At 33.2% G+C, this 6,524-nt stretch overlaps 1 long non-coding RNA gene across 2 annotated transcripts; it reads left to right on the top strand.

Moving 5' to 3' along the window:
• The first annotated feature begins 5,092 nt into the window (after window positions 1-5,092).
• Window positions 5,093-6,202, top strand: LOC110007697 (uncharacterized). Of its 2 annotated transcripts, none has more exons than XR_016041367.1 (2): window positions 5,093-5,267; window positions 5,967-6,202. It is a non-coding gene; the product is annotated as an uncharacterized LOC110007697 (long non-coding RNA). The 2 variants fall into 2 exon arrangements; XR_016041366.1 differs by having other exon boundaries at window positions 5,228-5,485.
• The last annotated feature ends 322 nt before the right edge of the window (window positions 6,203-6,524 follow it).

The following is a 6,524-nucleotide window of genomic DNA, read 5'->3' as shown; positions in this document are numbered from 1 at the left end:
AACTGTTAGACTGAGATCAGAAGATTAAGGAGTTAAGGGCCACACTCAAGGAAACACAGAACCACATGAAGAAGGTGCATGACTGTCATCATCGGGAGAAAGAATTTGAAGAAGGGGACTGGGTCTATCTCAAACTTTAGCCTTACAGGCAAGCAACATTGTCTCTTAGAAAAAAACTCAAGTTATCTCCAAGGAATTGTGGGCCATACCAAATTGTGAAAAGGATAGAAGTCGTTGCATACAAATTAGACTTGCCAAAAGAATCATGCATCCATTAAGTGTTCCATGTGTCCATGTTGAAGAAGAAGGTGAGAGAAGGCACCTTAGTCCAAACTGAGCTACCACCAGTGCGTGAAGACGATGAGACACTCCATCCAAAGCCTCAAGCAGTCATTGACCAAAGAATTTACGAAAGGAAGAAACAAATTCCCATCCATTGGCAATGAATGTTACCTGTAGAAGCCACTTGGGAGGACTTCGAAGCCATGACGAAGCAATTTCCATAATATGGTATTGAGGACAAGACCGAATCTTAAGGGGGGAGGAAATATTACTTGTATTTTCTATTGTTATGTGTGATGAATAAGGCTCGCATGGATGAGTATAGAGTCATGTTAGGTGTGTTTTGTGGGTTGTTAGTTTGTCAATAGGAGCTTATTTAGTGGGTTGTTAGTTTGTTAGTGGGAGCTGATTTTTGGCTTATATCTTGTACGTGGGTTATGCTATCTTGTGGGTTGTTAGTTTGTTAGTGGGAGCTAATTTTTTTGCCCATATCTTGTCTATGGGTTAGGTTATTTACTGAATGGAAATACAGCTAGAAGGGGCACTTTTTGAACCAGCAACACGTATATTAATGAGGTTAGGTTTCTTCAATTGAACATGCTCTTTTGTTTGCTTCTTTGTACAACTTCTTCTACAATCAGCACCATAGGTACATCAAAAAACAAGAAGGTTTCACCTCAGTATGTACGAAAAACCAACATAAAGATATTGAGAAAGTGAGAAAGAAGATGGCCAAATTAAAAATTCGTGAAAGAGAGAGGGGCAGAAACCGGTTTGCTGGAAATACTAAAAAACATATGGAGATAGAGAGAGCAGCAAAGGGAGATTGTCCATGCCTTGTGTGATTGATCCCATGTGAGAGATTTCTGGTCAAGAGAGAGTGAGGATGCGGAAGGGCAAGGGGAGAGATCAAGAGAGAGATGATGGGGGACAACAAGGAGAGATTAAGAATAGGAAGACGTGTGAAAGGGAAGAGCTTTAAATTTCAAAATTCAATTTTTTTCAAGTTTGGTAGTAAAAGTCTAAAATGCCCTTCATATCCTTTGGTCTTCAAGTAATATAGGGGCAGTAAAAGTAAAAATACGGTTCACAAGAGTCTCTAACTTGAATCTATATAATTTGGGGGGTTGTTAACCCTAGAAAATCCTTATATATATATATATATATATATATATATATATATATATATATATATATATATATATATATATATATATATATATATATATATATATAGGAAAATACTACGCAATGCCTATAAACGAAAATGATTAGTGATTTCGCCTACCCCCATCATCGTCCAAAGTTCATCGCGCAGTCACGATTGCCCTGTAGTGTTTCATTTTTTATTTTTTTTCTACGAATCTAAATGATCTGAAATTTGGAACATACATTCATCAAACATATGGGAATCTTCGAAAGTTTATATGAAACAAATTGATCAAAATACCCCCAAAACGTTTTGGGGGTAGTTTGGTCAATTTATTTTTTGCAGATAATTTTTTTTATATTTTTATTAGATGTGCCTCAGTAAGATGTACATATTCACCAAATTTCAAGTCATTCCGATTTGTAGAAACAAATTGAAAAATAAAACACTACCGGATAATTGTGACCATGCGATGAAATTTAGACAGTGATGAGGGTATGCAAAATCACTATTCATTTTCGCTTCAAATTAATGAATGGTGGATTTACTAATTTTGTGGTTTATTTTTTCAAAAAAAATTAATTTTATAATATATTAATCATCAAGTAAGAGTACTTTTGTAAATATCATTACAAGACAAAGGGTATTTTTATCATCTCCATAAGGGGTAAAGTTGAAATTTTTACTAATGAACAATGGTACTTTACTAATAAAGTTTCAGGACACTAACTTCCAAAATGACATTGTACTTTTACAAAAATGTCAAATTTACCTTATTTAATGGTTAAGATAACTATTAAAATAATTTTTTAAATAAAAAATAATTATCTTTTTGATAAATACACCCATCACAACCCCTTCTAAAATTAACCTTTGTATTGAGGGGTTGTTATTTAGACAAATCAATAAATATATATATATATATATATATATATATATATATATATATATATATATATATATATATATATATATATATATATATATATATATATATATATATAAAATAACCTAATATTGAGAGACAATTTAAATTCTAAATGGTTGAGCATAAAACCTTGTTCGCATAAATAGGTTTATAAATATACATATAAGTTGATTAGAGCTGAGATAAAACAATAATTTGTAGCTTTTCCTGTTTGGATCGAACATAATAATTTATCCTGGAATATATTCATTATGCCTTTAGAGCCAAGCAAATTACATGGCTAAAAAACCATGAGAAGGGAATGAGTCGAGGAAGCCCAAACCCAAATCCCCACCTCTTTGTATGTCTTGAATGCCCTTAACTCAAACCCTCTCCCCGCCCGCCCCCCCCCCCCCCCCCCCCCCCCCCCCCCCCCCCCCCCCTTCCTCCCGGGGTTTATAAATATAACATATAAGTTGATTAGAGCTGGGGGATTTATAAATATACATATAAGTTGATTAGAGCTGGGGGGATTTATAAATATACATATAAGGGAATGAGTCGAGGAAGCCCATACCCAAATTCCCACCTCTTTGCATGTCTTGAATGCCCATTAAGTCAAACCCCCCCCCCCCCCATTATTTGAAGTAGAATATGCAGAAAATTAGTGCCGCTAGATATTTTTGAAGAATTGAAGGGATACTATGAAAATGATCCCAAGTTTAGGGGCTAGTACGATATTTTCTCTTTACATTATTTCTTATTTTAACTTTTTTTTTTTTTTGGTATCATTGATTCGAACTCATTAGGATCAGCAATCGATGATTTGGCATGGACACGTGGGTTGAACGATCTACCCCAGCAATCCGGGTTTGAAATACTATTCTTAACGGAAATTTTAGGGTGCGGTTTATATAGATCCTAGGCTCTAAACAAATTAAATCAGAGCCTACCTTCAAATCGTGTCAAGAAATGTGGTTTCGAAATTGGAAATATTTGTGATAGTCTTAAAATATATTATCATATTTATTTATAAAGTTTAAAACTTCAAAAATAGTGTAGATCGACAGATCTATGAACACTTGAAAATCTTAAAAATTGATGGTCTAAAAATGTGTTACAAAATACACTATTTTTAAAACTTAAAATCCATTTTTTTCTCATGTGCATGCAGGTTGATGTCGAGATGATCGATTTGAGGATATTTGGGAATCAAAACAACATCTTCTAGTCAAAGTTTTGTTATAGGCTCCAATTTGTTTGTTTAGAGCCTTGGTTCTATATAAATTTATCCTTTTCAATTTAGGAAATATATACATTGAGACCTTTTACTTTTGATATACAAAGAGGTTACAGTCATTGTTGACCATTAGATTTGAAATCGAGTGAGGATGTGTCATTATTTAGACACAAAGTCTAAAATAAAATTTCTCGAATGTTGTAATCTATTTTCATTTATTGGATTTCACATTCAATGGCTAATATAATTGTAACCACTTTGTACAAAAAATAAATGATTACGTAATATGCAATCCCTAAAAAAATCTCCAATAACTATTTTGTCCAAACGAAACATGCTAGAGGCATTCCAATTGTAATAACCCATCTAATATTCTTTAGAAGATTTTGAGACCCTTATGTATATGACTTTAGTTCTTATTAGAGGGAAAAATTACCGATTTACCCTTCTCTTAAAAGTTCCCTGCATCTCCTATTTACCTGTTGCCATAGTAAAAACAAAAAATTTGATGGGTTGCTTGTCATTCTAAAATTTTCATTTTATGAGTTTGTCTTGTTAATATGAGTTTGTTGCTTGATTTTGAAGTTTTTCCTTTTAATAATTTTATTTTGTAGTTTTTATTTTATTTTGATGCTTTAATTTTGTAATTTTTATTTTTCAATATTATTAGAATTTATCGATTGACATAATTATGTTTATTTCTTATAAGGTGAAAGATTTTATTTGGTTGATATCTTTTCATTTTCTCAAATGATGGCTTTATTTTAAGTTTTTTTTACGCTTTATGTATGGAGATAATTAGGGGGGTTATTATTATTAGTATTTTTCTTATTATTGAATAGTGAAAGACGCATATCGTTTCACACAAAGATTAGAGAAGCAAGGGGGAAAATACGTGAGAGAGAGAAACAGAGAAAATTAGCTCAATTTCTTTTTTTTTATAGGAAAAAGGCCACTTTATCGGTTAGCGTTTGACAATTTGTAGCCTTAATTCTTAAGCTCGATTCCTACCACCAAAGTTAGAGCCCTCTCTCCAAAAAAAAAACAAATGGCAAAAAAAATTTCTCTGAAAAAAAAAAAAAAAAATTTTGGCCTTTTCCAATAAAAAAAGAGGGTAAATAGGTAATTTGTACATCTAAGAAGTCCCACAAAAAAATTGGGAGTGCCAAATTAAAAAGGGTGCAGTTTGTATGGAGCCTAGACTCTAAACAAACAAATTAGAGCTTACCTTTAAATAGTTGTTGAGAAATGTTGTTTTAATACTATATTTTTTGATGTTGAGATGATCAATTTGAAGATATGGGTATCGAAACAATCACTACTAGTAAATTTTTTAGATAGGTTCAAATTTGATTGTTTAGATCCTCAATTCTATACAAACTTTTTCCAATTAAAAAAATATAGATTCAAGAAGCCTAATACCCTAGGGTGGTTTGGGAATCTTGGATACACAAAATCAAGATTTGTACATCCAGATCTCGCAAGATAAGTAGCGTTTGGCTCATTGCAAGCACGATTGGTCACATTGAAGCTACGAAGCCCATTGCTCGTACTTTGGTCAACACTTCGAGCTCTGTTGTCGCTAGTTTTTCTTTAGAGTCGGCAACCTACCTTCCGCCATTAAAATCAGAACTTGAGATATGTTTTCTGGGCATTGTGAAAATCGCTTTCCCCTTGACTTTGTAAAAGTACTCAACTTTTTGAGTTACTTTATTTGTAGATCTACTTATGTTGCTCAGGTTTTGTGGGTTCTTCAATCCCTGAAATTTTAGGAGATTTGAAGCCATTTTTACTGCTTCAATGGATTTTTTTTTGGCAATATTTGTGATTGTGAATATTTTTTGGAACGTTTAGGTGATTTTTGGGCTTTTGGGGATTTCCTATTCTTGGGGATTTCCTGACAAGGGTAAATTTGTTTTTGGGATTTCCTGATATTACAGCTCCCTTTAACTTTGTGACACACTTTATGAGTTACTTTGTTTGTAGATCTATTAATGTTGTCCAGGTTTTGTGGGTTCTTCAATCCCTGAGATTTCTGGAGATTTGGAGCCGTTTTTACTGCTTCAATGGATATTTTTGCCACTGTTTGTGGCTTGCGACTATTTTTTGGAGAGTTTATGATTTGTGGCTTTTGAGGATTTCCTGTTATAGGCGAAATATTTTTGAGGATTTCCTGTAATTACAGCTCCCTCTACCTCCATGACACATGCAGGTTTTAAAGAACTTGGATGGCATACTGGTCTGATGTGCAACTTCTTTTTGCACATCGACAATATTCTTATTTCAGTTTACGAACATCTAAGCTGATTTTGGGTTCATCGGGCACGTGCTTCTTTTAGTCTAATTTATATGTTGTTTTGTGCCTGATTTGAGTTCACGGTTTGCAGGTTATTGTGCTAACAAAATAACTCTCGGTCATCAGAAACAAAGGCCATTGGCTATGGAAAATTAAAGCAAAGGCATTTGGTTATGTGATCATTTGGACACAATGACTTCATTTTTATTTCAATTTGGTTTTTATTGAGGAGGACAAATTAATCTCAATATTGTACTTTCCTTATAGACTTCATATTGTTTCGGCATTACAGTTGCATTTCAATTAATGGCTAAATTGTGAAAGAAATCCTTGATCAATTTGTTTTGCTTTATCCATTGATCCATTCCACTTGACAATGGCAATGTCAAGCACTCTCAGTGGGCAATTTTATTTTTTGAAACAATGCTAGTAAGCACTTTAAATATATGAATGTATGCATTCAGGCCATCACTTGGTTAGCTTCAATTGCATGAATTGACTCACGTGGCTATTCTCTCTCTCTCTCATTGAGAAGGAAAATAATGAGAGAACAATGACTCTGGTAGTAGGTATATTGTGACTCAAGCATCTGTTAATTCAAATATATAAAATGCAAGCAACAATACCATCATGAGAAAACCAAAATGCA

Source organism: Amborella trichopoda, chromosome 9 (assembly GCF_054954075.1).
Source record: "Amborella trichopoda isolate Santa Cruz 75 chromosome 9, AtrichopodaSantaCruz75HAP2 v2.0, whole genome shotgun sequence".
Classification (NCBI taxonomy): domain Eukaryota; kingdom Viridiplantae; phylum Streptophyta; class Magnoliopsida; order Amborellales; family Amborellaceae; genus Amborella; species Amborella trichopoda.
This window is presented reverse-complemented; position numbering and strand designations above follow the sequence as displayed.